General features: G+C 45.9%; 1 protein-coding gene across 8 annotated transcripts in view; it reads left to right on the forward strand.

Moving 5' to 3' along the window:
- The window catches only part of ATXN7L1 (ataxin 7 like 1), a 274,724-nt gene that overhangs the window by 172,900 nt on the left and 89,264 nt on the right, over positions 1-12,560 (forward strand). Inside the window, exon 1 of one of the 8 annotated variants that reach the window (XM_030933382.1) lies at positions 11,584-11,677. The exons of the other annotated variants lie outside the window; for them this stretch is intronic. The gene's annotated coding sequence lies outside the window, so the exon portion shown is untranslated. Of the gene's footprint in view, positions 1-11,583; positions 11,678-12,560 lie in introns of those variants that run through there. 8 annotated transcript variants of the gene reach the window in all.

Raw genomic sequence — 12,560 nt, forward strand, 5'->3', positions numbered from 1 at the left:
CCTGAAGTCTACCCATTTCAGATTCACCGAGTGGCATGTTTGTTGTGGACCAACCTAAAGTGGTTTGGCCACATAGGCCTCTTGGGTTCTCTTTGGTAGAACACAGTTGCCAGCGTAAAAGTTGTGAAAGATCAACGTGGTGAGAGTCAGCTTCTCCCGCACAACCTTGCTACCATATGAATGAATGTGGGTATGAGACTGAATTCTGCCACAGATGCAGGCATTTATCAAACAAACGTTTATGGACAAGTAGAAACAAAACAGTTGATTCAGCTTGTTTGGGAAGCTTGACAAAGGCCCAGCCCTCTCTCCTTTGAGGTTTTCCAACCACACCTGACACGAAAGGTTCGCCCCAGGCAACTACAAGAACCCTCTAGAGAGGGAACACTGTAACACTGTTTTCCCAAAGCAGCATCATCCCCTCATAAACCATCCAGATTTGGTGGCTGGACACAGGGCAGCCTGGAGCACCGTCTCTGAAGGGACAGGCCTGGCTGGATTCTAATACCTGTTTATACAAGGGTGGGGAGTGTCTCTCAAGGTTTTGGCCAGGCCACATATCTTGAATACCGTTAATTGCACCAGTAAAAAGCCTGTTTCTAGCAGTGATTATAGTAAGTCGTAAGTTTCAACAATAAAACCCATTTTTTGTGTTCAGAATGTTGGATCAATATGGATAGCAGAAAAACTTAAACTGGCCACATGTGGAATATGGCCCACTTTGATTAATACCAGTTGCCCAATCTAGACTTTGTTTTCTTACTACCTGGGAGCTGATGACCTGGAAAGGTAAAGCCCAGACTAACTTCCACAAACAATAAAATACAAGTTATACTCGAGTACTTTTTTTTTTTTTCCTTTTTTTTTGAGACAGAGTTTTGCTCTTGTTGCCCGGGCTGGAGTGCAGTGGCGTGATCTCAGCTCACTGCAACCTCTGCCTCCTGGGTTCAAGCGATTCTCCCTTCTGCAGCCTCCTGAGTAGCTGGGATTACAGGCACCCGCCACCAAGCCCAGCTAATTTTTTTGCATTTTTAGTAGAGACGGGGTTTCTCCATGTTGGTCAGGCTGGTCTTAAACTCCCGACCTCAGGTGATCCGCCTGCCTTGGTCTCTCAAAGTGCTGGGATTACAGGCGTGAGCCACCACACCACCACGCCAGGCCTCAAGTACTTTTTGTTTACTTATTTTTATTTTTTAATACTCTAGCACTTTATAGGCATTGTTACCCTGTTGCATTTCTCCTTCCTATTTAAAAGGTGTGATTCGCTCTGTGTGCATGTGTGTGTGTCTGTGTGTGTGTGTGTTGTGGGTCTGTGTGTGTGTAAGGGGCTGGGTTATAGCTAAAGTGATCAGAATTCCTGATTTGCCTGGGAGAGTCACAATTTATACCTCTTCCCTGGGGCCCATCCATTTAGCACCACCTTTTACTTTCAAAGGTGTCTAGTTGGGATGATAAATTATGATTTCTCTATTTCTAGAAAGAATGCAATGGCACAGAATAAAAAGAACTAACCCAGGAAAACTAGGTTTGGATCCTGTCTGTACCAGTCCCCATAGGGTGGCCTTGGGCAAGTTGCCCCCTCTTAGATTCCTCATCTGTGAACTGAGAGTGATGCTTCTGCTCGCCCGCCCTCCCTAGCCAGTTTTCTATGAGATACCAGTTATGCTGTGGATGCAAATGAACTTTGTAAAGAGAAAAGCACTAGCAAGAGTTAGGGATCATTTCCATCTTTTTTTTTTTTTTTTTTTTCTTTTTCTTTTTTTTTTTGAGGCGGAATCTCGCTCTGTCGCCCAGGCTGGAGTGCAGTGGCCGGATCTCAGCTCACGGCAAGCTCCGCCTCCCGGGTTCACGCCATTCTCCTGCCTCAGCCTCCTGAGCAGCTGGGACTACAGGTGCCCACCACCACGCCCGGCTAGTTTTTTGTATTTTTTAGTAGAGCCGGGGTTTCACCGTGTTAGCCAGGATGGTCTCGATCTCCTGACCTCGTGATCCACCCGTCTCGGCCTCCCAAAGTGCTGGGATTACAGGCTTGAGCCACCGCGCCCGGCCTCCATCTTTAAACTAACATTGTTTTACACTTGAATTGACTCTGGCTGGGAAAACTAGCATCAGAATATAGGTCATGTGAGCTTTTCAACTTACCTTCTCCAAGGCTGGAGAGACCCATAGCCTGCTTCTGCCAAGAAAGTAACTAGCCAAGACATCTGCTTGAGTTTCCACCTCCATAATTCCATCAGGGAAGAGAACATGACTGTTAAAAGTAAAACCATAAGCCAGTGGTTTGCTTTAAAATGAATTAATGAGTTGGGCACCATGGCTCACGCTTGTATTCCAGCTATTCAGGAGGCTGAGGCAAGAGGATCACTTGCGCCCAGGAGTTTGAGGCTACAATGAGCTGTGATCACACCACTGCACTCCAGCCTTGGTTACAGAGCAAGACCCTGTCTCTAAAAAAATAAAATGCATTAATGTAAGAATTATCTAGTAAACATTTAACTTACCCTTTTTTGTATAAGTAGAACTCTTCTGAAAGTTTGACATGAGGATGGGATGGGGTGCAAATAGGGGTGGTGCCCCAAACAGATGTGCTGTTTTACATAATAATATAGTTTTATTTTTTTCAAAGTTAAAATTGCCTTTGTTATTATTATAAAAGGAATGCACTGCAAAAACTGCCAATATTTCAGAAAAGTCGAAACAAGTAAAATAAGAAAATATTTCCATGTAAAACTTTCCAATCTTTTTTCTATGTGTATGTGTTTGTCTCTGTGTTGTACATATGTATCCACATGCATATATTTTATATTTTTAAAATAAAAGTGGAATCTTATAGACATTGCTTTGAAACATGCTTTTTTTTCCATCTAAAATTATCATGGATACATTTTAGTAAATATAGACCTGCATCATCATTTTTATGCATCTCCAGCCTTCCATTGAATGGATGTGCCAATAATTTACTTAACCAGTGCCTAATTGCTTGTAATTTAGGTTGTTTAGGGGCACAGTATGTACCCCTTTTGCTGTAATTTTTAGAAATCAATATAAGATATCTACACACACACAAACTTGACACATCTTTTGAAATTTCATATATTAATGTTTGTTTTTTTTTGCATTTAAGTGAAAAGATCCGTGACAGTTAAAGTGTACACTAGGAGGAGCTATAAATAACAGGGCACAGGGGCCGGCCACGGTGGCTCGCACCTATAATCCCAGCACTTTGGGAGGCGAAGGCAGGCAGATCACTTGAACTCAGGAGGCCGAGAGCAGCCTGTGCAACATGGTGAAACCCCATCTCTACAAAAAGTGCAAAAGTCGGCAGGTGCAGTAGTGTGCGCCTATAGTCCCAGCTACTGGGGAGGCTGGGGTGGGAGGATCACTTGAGCCCAGGAGGTGGAGGTTGCAGTGAGCCAAGATGCACCACTACACTGCAGCCTGGGTGATACAGCCAGACCCTGTCTCAATAGTAATAATAATAGAGCAAAGGCAGCTCAGGGTGAAAAGTCAAGGTATCACATCGTTGCAAACTGCCTGAGGCAATAAATTACTTTAGGAATAACCTCCTCATACACGGGAGCTCAGATATGGTCATTCATGGAGCAACATTGCTGCCAGGAGACCTTGTCTTTTTTTTTCTTTTTCTTTTTTTTTTTTTTTTTTTTTTTTTTTTGAGGCAGAGTCTTGCCCTGTCACCCAGGCTGGAGTGCAGTGGTGCAATCTCAGCTCACTGCAACCTCTGCCTCCAGGTTCAAGCGATTCTCCTGCCTCAGCCTTCAAAGTAGCTGGGACAACAGGTGTGCACCACCACGCCTGGCTAATTTTTGTATTTTTAGTAGAGACGAGGTTTCACCATGTTGGCCAGGCTGGTCTCGAACTCCTGGCCTCAGGTGATCTGCCCGCCTTGGCCTCCCAAAGTGTTGGAATTACAGGCGTGAGCCACCGCACCCAGCCCCGCTTGTCATTTTCTAGCCCCACCAGCCCCAGTCATTGGAATATTCCTTTCACAAAAGAAAACATTGTGTGCACATGCAGGTATTTACAGGTGGTGCATTCCATAATATCTCAGTATCATGAGTTCTGCCATTGAGTGAAACTGCGTGGGAACCCAGCCAGGAGCTCAGAGCACTCAGAGGGGCTCTGAGTCACTGCTTCTCAGCTCCACACTGTGGTCCAGGGCACCTTCAGGCTGTCATTGAGAAACAGTTTACTCTCAGTTTATACATAATACCAGCAAGCTTGATGGTCTGATTTCCAAGTTCAGGAAATTAGAACTCTAAGGAGGATTGTGAAGGCAGGCCTTCACAGTAAGAAGAAGTGACACCAGAGTGCAGGAAAATACAGGCAAAAGCCAGAAAGCAGGGAAGCTAAAAGCCCTGCATTCTTTCTCAGTGTTTGCAAACCATAGGCACCACCCATGATGATGGGGCAATCAGTTTAGTGAATCCTGACCAACATTTTAAACAACGGAAGACAAGAGATCACAGTGCTTTTTAGATAGTGAAGGTAAGTATTATATTTGGGAACTTGTCTCTCATCTACATATCTGTAATACTAGGTTGCACTGTAAAATTCATTTCTTAAGGTAAATCAGGGTCAAAAAGTTTGACAGCTGCAGTCGTAGGCTCTAAAGTCATAATTTTATAGCAATTAATGCCTGTAACAGTGACTTTGAGTTATCAAAAAAGGATCAAGTAACATTCAAAGTATACCACTTAAGAAATCAAAATACAGTGAAATGGCCGGGCATGGTGGCTCATGCCTGTAATTCCAGCACTTTGGGGGCTGAGTCAGGCAGATCTCCTGAGGTCAGGAGTTTGAGACCAGCCTGGCCAACATGGCAAAATCCTGTCTGTACTGAAAATACAAAATTAGCTGGGCGTGGTGGTGTGCGCCTGAAATCCCAGCTACTTGGGAGACTGAGGAAGGAGAATCACTTGAACCTGGGAGGCAGAGATGGCAGTGAGCCGAGATTGCACAACTGTGCTCCAGCCTGGGTGACAGAGCAAGGCTCCACCCCAAAAAGAAAAAAGAAAAAAAAAAAAGGTACAGTGGAATGAAGATCTTTTGGAAAGAGCCCTGTTCCAATGTGGCTACATCTTTTTAAAGATTTGGCATTATAAATTTTAAATGGAAAGGCTTTCTACCTTTTCCCTAACTTGAACCACAAACAACTTTTTAGAAACACCAAATTTGATGCATATTTAATATAAAGGTATTCACTTTCCAGATATGCCTAGTAAGGTATACATATATCTTTGTAATTCAGATTAAGAGAGACTTCATTTGTTCATGCAAAAAATGTATTTAAAACACACAGCAAAGTTTCTATGCTCTGGCTAGGCACTAGCCTGCAAAGATGGCTGAGACTCAGAACCTGCTCTCAGGGAACTTCAGTCCAGTGGTCTGGATTCCAGTCAACCCACATCTAAGACTTTTACCATAAAGTCATCTTTCAAACTGCAATGCAGTACTGGCTAAGGCTGGCTGACATTGATACTCACTCTCCCCCAAAATCTGGTGTATGGCCAAGCGCGGTGGCTCACGCCTGTAATCTCAGCACTTTGGGAGGCCAAGACAGGCGGATCACTTGACCCCAGGAGACCAGCCTGAGCAGCATGGCAAAACTCCATCTCTACAAAAAAATAATAAAAATTAGCCAGACATGGTTGTACATGCCTGTGGTCCCAGGTACTCAGGAGGCTGAAGTGAGAGGATCACTTGAGCCCAAGAGGTCAAGGCTGCAGTGAGCAATGGTCACACCAGAGCACTCCAGCCTGGGCGACAGAGCGAGACTCTGTCTCAAAAAAAAAAAAAAAATTATTTTTTAAAAAGAAAAATCTAGCATATGTGGTCCCATCAATGCAAAACTGACATTGTGACATCAGTTACAACGTCTTGGTTTGTGGGCCACATCACAAAGGATTAAGCCAAAATCTAGTTGCTGGTATGATCAGGCAAGACTGGCTTAGTCCCTGTGAATCCAGGTAACAGGGCATAAGTGAGGCATGTTAAGCTGATTGCGGACACTACTGGGAAGTCTGCATGGCAAGGTCAGGCACTGGAACCCAAGCATTGAAGCCAAGCCTGCAACCAGTAGCAGCCACAGCTACCAACATGCTTTCCTTGCCTCTGTATCTCCCAAAAGCTCAGGCGCCATCCTGTGGCTCCATCCTCTTTTTGGCCAGCTTTCCACATGTTCAGACCATGTATAAAGACTATGCTGGTCCCTGCCCAGCTTCCTCCTCCACATGTGGAGTCTGATGTGGCTGCCTTCGCTCGGAGGAGTATAAACATCCAGGGCATGGGCACGGGGCCCCAGCTTTATCCTCAATGGGCTGCATGTACTGAGCTCTCCAGCATTTCCCAAACTCCCTTCTCTATCTGCATCAGCAAAACAGCGTTTGTCTGGTCTGTGGTGGAACTGCTTTTGTTAAGCATGCAGTCTAACTACAACAGATTTCTGCTAATATTCCATATCTCTCTATTAGTGCACTTTAATTTGATATGACAAGTTCGGTAGCTAGGCCTCATGGACTTTCAGAAGTTCTGATTTTAAATAGCCTACGCTGTCTTTCCTTAATATGCCAATGCTTGTCAAATCATGTGTCCTTCTTTTTGGCTTCAAAAGAGTGGGAGTGGGGTGGGGCTCTATGATCAGAGAAGTCACATGTTACGTGGAAATATTCTCCTCACTTTATACCTTGCAAGCAAACGAGTTTCCCTGCCAAGACTGTTCTGATTCACCTAGCACCACATTCTTTCAGGCAGCATGGATGCAAATGTCCTCTGGTTACCAAACCCACCTAAAGAAACTCCCTTGAGAGTGAGTATTCACTAGCAGTGGGAAGCACTACATATACCTCCCACCAAGCTGCAGAGCATTTCCAGTCGACAGGAGCATGTAGATTTCATTAGTCTTCATGACCTTCATAACAGTCAACATGAAGTCCACCTTGACACGCAACTTCCCTGGCCTTTGGGTGTATGTTTTCTTATGTTGTACTTTCAGGGAGAAAGAAGTGTGACAGGCAGATTCATAAGGGGGTGGTAGAATGTTCTGTAACTTCCTAACCATCACCTCCTGACAGGCTCCCCTCTGCATTCTACATTCAACATCTCTGATCCTGGCTCCGAACCTTCACTTCCTGACAGACACCTCCATTCATCGCTACCTGCAAACCTGCTGGCCATCTGCAGTAACCCACCACCCTGTCCCTCAGAGCAAATGCCCAATGCCTGCAGTGAACCTGCTTAGCCTGTGTCACTTAATAGTAATATCAGCCCAGATTAAGCTGTGAGTGTGTCCAGTTGGCATGGACAAGGGAACATGACAGATGGAAACCTACATTTGGTCCAATGTCTTCAGTGACCTCTGTTGCAAAGAACTCAGCAAAGGCCTAACTTTGAAACACCTGTTAGAGAAGCGATCCACCAAACCATATGCTAAGCTAGATCCCCTCTACATGTGCAGTGGTGCACCACGGACATACAAGCTTCATAACGTACAGCTGTCAGGCCTACTGGGACATTCCACTTCACTGCTTCTTAGACTAGGATTCGGTAAGGAACCAGGGGTTGGCATTTAGGTGAACTGATCAAATCAAAGGACAGGGTGCGAACTGGATCAAGACGATTGTTTTCCATTGAAATAGTAGCTCTGGAGTGCAGATGTCCAAAGCTCCCCCTACACTGTGGAAAGGAACCCTTCCGTGTTAGGCACATTCACTGTGAAACACTAGAAAAGTTATGAAGACAGGGAGTGTTGAGAAAATTGAGGGCGATGTTGTGCTTTTATTTTATTTAATGTTTATTTATTTTGAGAGAGAGTCTTGCTCTATCACCCAGGCTGGAGTGCAATGATCTCAGCTCACTGTAACCTCCACCTCCCAGATTCAAGCAATTCTCCTGCCTCAGCCTCCCAAGTAGCTGGGACTACAGGCACCAGCCACCACGCCCGGCTAATTTTTGTATTTTTAGCAGAGACAGGTTTCAGCATGTTGGCCAGGCTGGTCTCGAGCTCCTGACTTCAGGTGATCCACCGCCTCAGCCTCCCGAAGTGCTGGGATTACAGGCGTGAGCTACCGCGCCTGGCTGAGGTTGTGCTTTTACAGTCAAACAACTCCATTGGCCATTTTAGTTTTATTATTTTCTCTGGAAGCGCCATAGAGGGAAGCAAGGAGGGCCGGGCCAGGAGTTGGAAGACTTAGTGCTGTTTGTGGTTTGCAATGTGGCCCTGGCCAAATCACATAGGCTCTCTAACTCCCAGTTTACTTGCCTGTGAAAATGGGAATAATAAAGTCTGCCCCTTTTAAGCTGCTTTGTGAATAATGAAACTGCACACCAGCGTACGTTATCAGTCATGAGGCTGAGACCCAGGATTGGACATCAGAAAGCTTTCCTGGGTGTGTAACTTGGAAAGTCACAGGTTTCTCTGAGCCCCGTTTCCCTCCTTTGTAATGGTGGTAATAATAGCTGCCCTTCCCACCTCACAGGATCAAATAATGTAATGTGCGTGAAAGAAACATAAACTGTGGGGTTTTAACCCACAGAAATCCTGGGGCTACTTTAACGGTTGCTGCCCCCGAGGACAGGGCTGATTGAAGACTCACTTCTCAGCCAGGCGCGGTGGCTCACGCCTATACTCCCAGCACTTTGGGAGGCCAAGGCAGGTGGATCGCCTGAGGTCAGGAGTTGGAGACTGGCCTGGCCAACATGGTGAAGCCATCTCTACTAAAAATACAAAAATTAGCCAGGTGCAGTGGCATGCGCCTGTAGTCCCAGATACTGGGGAGGCTGAGGCAGGAGAATCACTTGAACCCAGGTGGCGGAGGTTGCAGTGAGCCGAGATGGCACCACTGCACACTCCAACATGGGCAACAGAGTGAGACTCTGCCTTAAAAAACAAACAAACAGGCCGGGCGCGGTGGCTCACGCCTGTAATCCCAGCACTTTGGAAGGCCGAGACGGGTGGATCACGAGGTCAGGAGATCGAGACCATCCTGGCTAACACGGTGAAACCCCGTCTCTACTAAAAAATACAAAAAACTAGCCGGGCGAGGTGGCGGCGCCTGTAGTCCCAGCTACTCGGGAGGCTGAGGCAGGAGAATGGCGTAAACCCCGGAGGCGGAGCTTGCAGTGAGCTGAGATCCGGCCACTGCACTCCAGCCTGGGCCATAGAGCGAGACTCCGTCTCAAAAAACAACAACAACAACAACAACAACAAAAACGCTCATTTCTCCTTCAGGACCTGAAATTTCTCTTGCTACATCCCTTCCACCCTCTTCCTTTCCCCACCCCAGACTTCTTCCTCCCCTGCTCCTTCCTTGGTCTTGGATGTGCTAAGTTGCCTTTGCTCGTCTCCTGTGATGTGTCAGGCAACTGCTGCATTTCACTCCGGGTGGCTCCATTTCAGATCCCAGTGAAACAGTTTCTATATATAGTGGGTAATAAAATGTGAGTTACTTTGAGAGGAAAGAGAAAGCTACCATTTGGGTTCACCACCATGGTGCTGGTGGCCCCAAAACCAGAGGAGCAACCTTTGCTCTCCAGAACAAATGTGAAGCTGGCCCACAGTCACAGTGGCTTTTCCAAACAGCCTGTTTCTACTTACTCATGACTTTCCCCAAAATCTGTGGAGTGGGAAGGGAGTGACATTTTATTCTTCAAATTAGATGGATGGATGGATGGATGGATGGATGGATGGATGGATGGATGGGGCATTAGATTTAAATCCACCCAGCAATTTAAAATTTCTCACTCGGTCAGACACGGTAGCTCAAGCCTGTAACCCCAGCACTTTGGAGGCCCAGGCGGGAGGATTGCCTGAGGCCCGGAGTTCAGGACTAGCCTGGGCAACACAGTGGGATTCTTTCTCTACAAAAACTTTAAAAATGAGCCAGGCATGGTGGCAGACACCTATAGTTCCAGCTACTTGGGAGGCTGAGGCAGAAGGATTCATTGAGCCCAGGAGTTCAAGGCTGCAGTGAGCTATGATGGCACTACTGCACTCCAGCCTGGGCAAGAGCAAAACCTTGTCTCTATTTAAAACAAAAACAAAAAAAATTTTTTCTTGCTCTTACATCCACACCCAGGTTCTCTTGGAATTGTTTTCTGAACTCCTCAGGTAACTAAAATTTTATTTGGTTAATTCTCTTGGTCCTACAATGAGATACCGCTTGATGCACTCTGGGAAAAATGGAAAAGCCTGTTAAAATAAGCAATTTAAGAAGTGTTTCTGCTGGGCATGACGGCTCATGCTTGTAATCCCAGTGCTTTGGAAGGCCAAAGCAGGAGGATCGCTTGAGGCCAGGAGTTTGAGACCAGCCTGGTGGCAAGACTCCATGTCTACAAAAGATTTAAAAATTAGCCAAGTGCAGTGGTGCAGCTGCTTAGGAGGCTGAACCGGGAGGATCGCTTGAGCACAGGAATTCAAGGGTGCAGTGAGCTCTGATGGCACCCCTGCACTTCAGCCTAGATAGCAGAGCAAAAGGTCTCTAAAAAAGAAAGAGCTGGGTGCGGTGGCTCATGCCTGTAATCCCAGCACTTTGGGAGGCCAAGACGGGTGGATTGCTTGAGGTCAGGAGTTTGAGACCAGCCTGGCCAACATGGCGAAAACCCCGTCTCTACTAGAAATACAAAAATTAGCCAGGTGTAGTGGTGCATGCCTGTAATCCCAGCTACTTAGGAGGCTGAGGCAGGAGAATCGCTTGAACCCAGGAGGCAGAGGTTGCAGTGAGCCGAGAAAGCGCCATTGCACTCCAGCCTGGGTGACAAAACCAGATCCATCTCAAGAAAAGAAGGAAGGAAGGAAAGGAAAGGAGGGAGGGAGGGAGGGAGGGAAAGAGGGAAGGAGGGAAGGCAGAAGGAAAAAGAAAGAAAAGAAAGAAAGATTCAGCCAGTATGTCCCTTTCTTTTTCTATGGGATTTACCAACTGACAAATTCTAGTGCTCCTGCCATCACCCCCAGATGTGCAGCAAAGCCTCCACATTTGCAAAATCTAATCTCTAAAAGATGCTTCGAGGAAGCATCCAGTTCCTTCTGCTAATAACTGCAGTGTGTCATGTGACACCTCCCCCTCCCCCAACCAGTTCTCTCTGAAAACTACCCACCCACCCCACCAATAAAGTAGCATGACGTCTGTCCTTCAGCTGCCAATATCTACATTTCCTTCAAGGTGGTAATCTTTTGCTTTTGTTATTTAAGTTCTTTTTTATTCTTAATTGTTACCCAATTGCTTTGGGGCTTGCATAAACAGTTAACGAAAACACCCGCACGAGGCAGCCAGTTCGCTTTCTGTGCTTGTTGTTCTTGGCACTGGGTCAGTTCTATGAACTTCTGGTGTCCAACTGGTAGGACCTGAAACTCTGTGTTTAACAAGTGCCTGTAGTCAAAACAGTTGGCGTGTGCAAGCACGGATAGCTGGTATTGACTGCAGCTGGTCAGCCGTCGGGCTGTGCACTGTGCAGAATACCGAATCACATTGCTGTTTTGGGGCTGGGCTTTTGTTGTTGTTTAGTCGTTGCGATTTTTTTCCTCCTTTTTCTTTCTCTCTCTCTCTCTTTTTTTTTTTTTTTTAATGACATCCGTGCTAATGTGGATCGCGTCAGGTTCCAAAAGTACAACATGTTTACAGTCGTCGAAGCATCAGATTAAGTTGGCAGCCTGAGTCTCTCTGTAAGTGGTTTTAGTTTACATTTCTTCTTCTAGCAGGATGTTTTGCATAATTTTGCTGATCCTAGGTTATTTATAGACTTTTTTTTGAAGAAACGGGGATGCATAAGAGTTTCTGTTCCAACTATGGAAAGTGAAATTTGTTTCTCCACTTAGAGAAACGGCGGTCTATGTGCAGCAGAGGGTTATTTTAGCTCTTGATGATTAATTTCTTAGGGGTCACTTGATAACATTTCAGAGAGTCCTAGGACGTGTTGTTTTCCTTTAGTTGTTCACAAACGGAGTAAAATGAAAGTAATGATGCCATTTCCTCTGGGGCGCTCCTCGAGGGTGGATGCAGTGATTGGGTATTGTTTCAAATGTCTGAAATGAGTTTACAGTGGCTGTTTGGTCAAACTGCCGGGAGCAGTGGCATTTGGTGACCCAAAACCTGCCCAAGGGCTAGTCTGCAGGACTCAGAGTCATGGGGGAGGGGACCGGAGGAAGGACAGACACAGGGAAGTTACTGGATCTTAGTTTGTCCCCACCTAAATGACAGTGATATGCAGATGTTTATCACATTTTTAAAAGGATGATTGACTGCAAGATGGCATACCGGCTCATGCTTTATCTGTGTGATTTTCTGGCCTGGTGGTAGCATCTTTGGGGGCCCATGTGCATGTTTTGAGTAAGAACTAAAGCTTAGCGAAAACACTAAGCCAGAATTAGCACTCTATAAAAGGGTTTCCCGTAATATTTACTAGAACAGTTGGCTAAAAATTACCGTGCTTGGCCCACTGAATGGCTGTGTAATTAAATCAGCCCTTGATATCGTACCTTGAGCACCTCCCATCTCGGAGTCTGTCGCTCCTGGAATTTGCATGAGTAAGTAGCGCGTTCATCAGCA

Source organism: Rhinopithecus roxellana, chromosome 6 (genome assembly GCF_007565055.1).
Source record: "Rhinopithecus roxellana isolate Shanxi Qingling chromosome 6, ASM756505v1, whole genome shotgun sequence".
NCBI lineage: Eukaryota > Metazoa > Chordata > Mammalia > Primates > Cercopithecidae > Rhinopithecus > Rhinopithecus roxellana.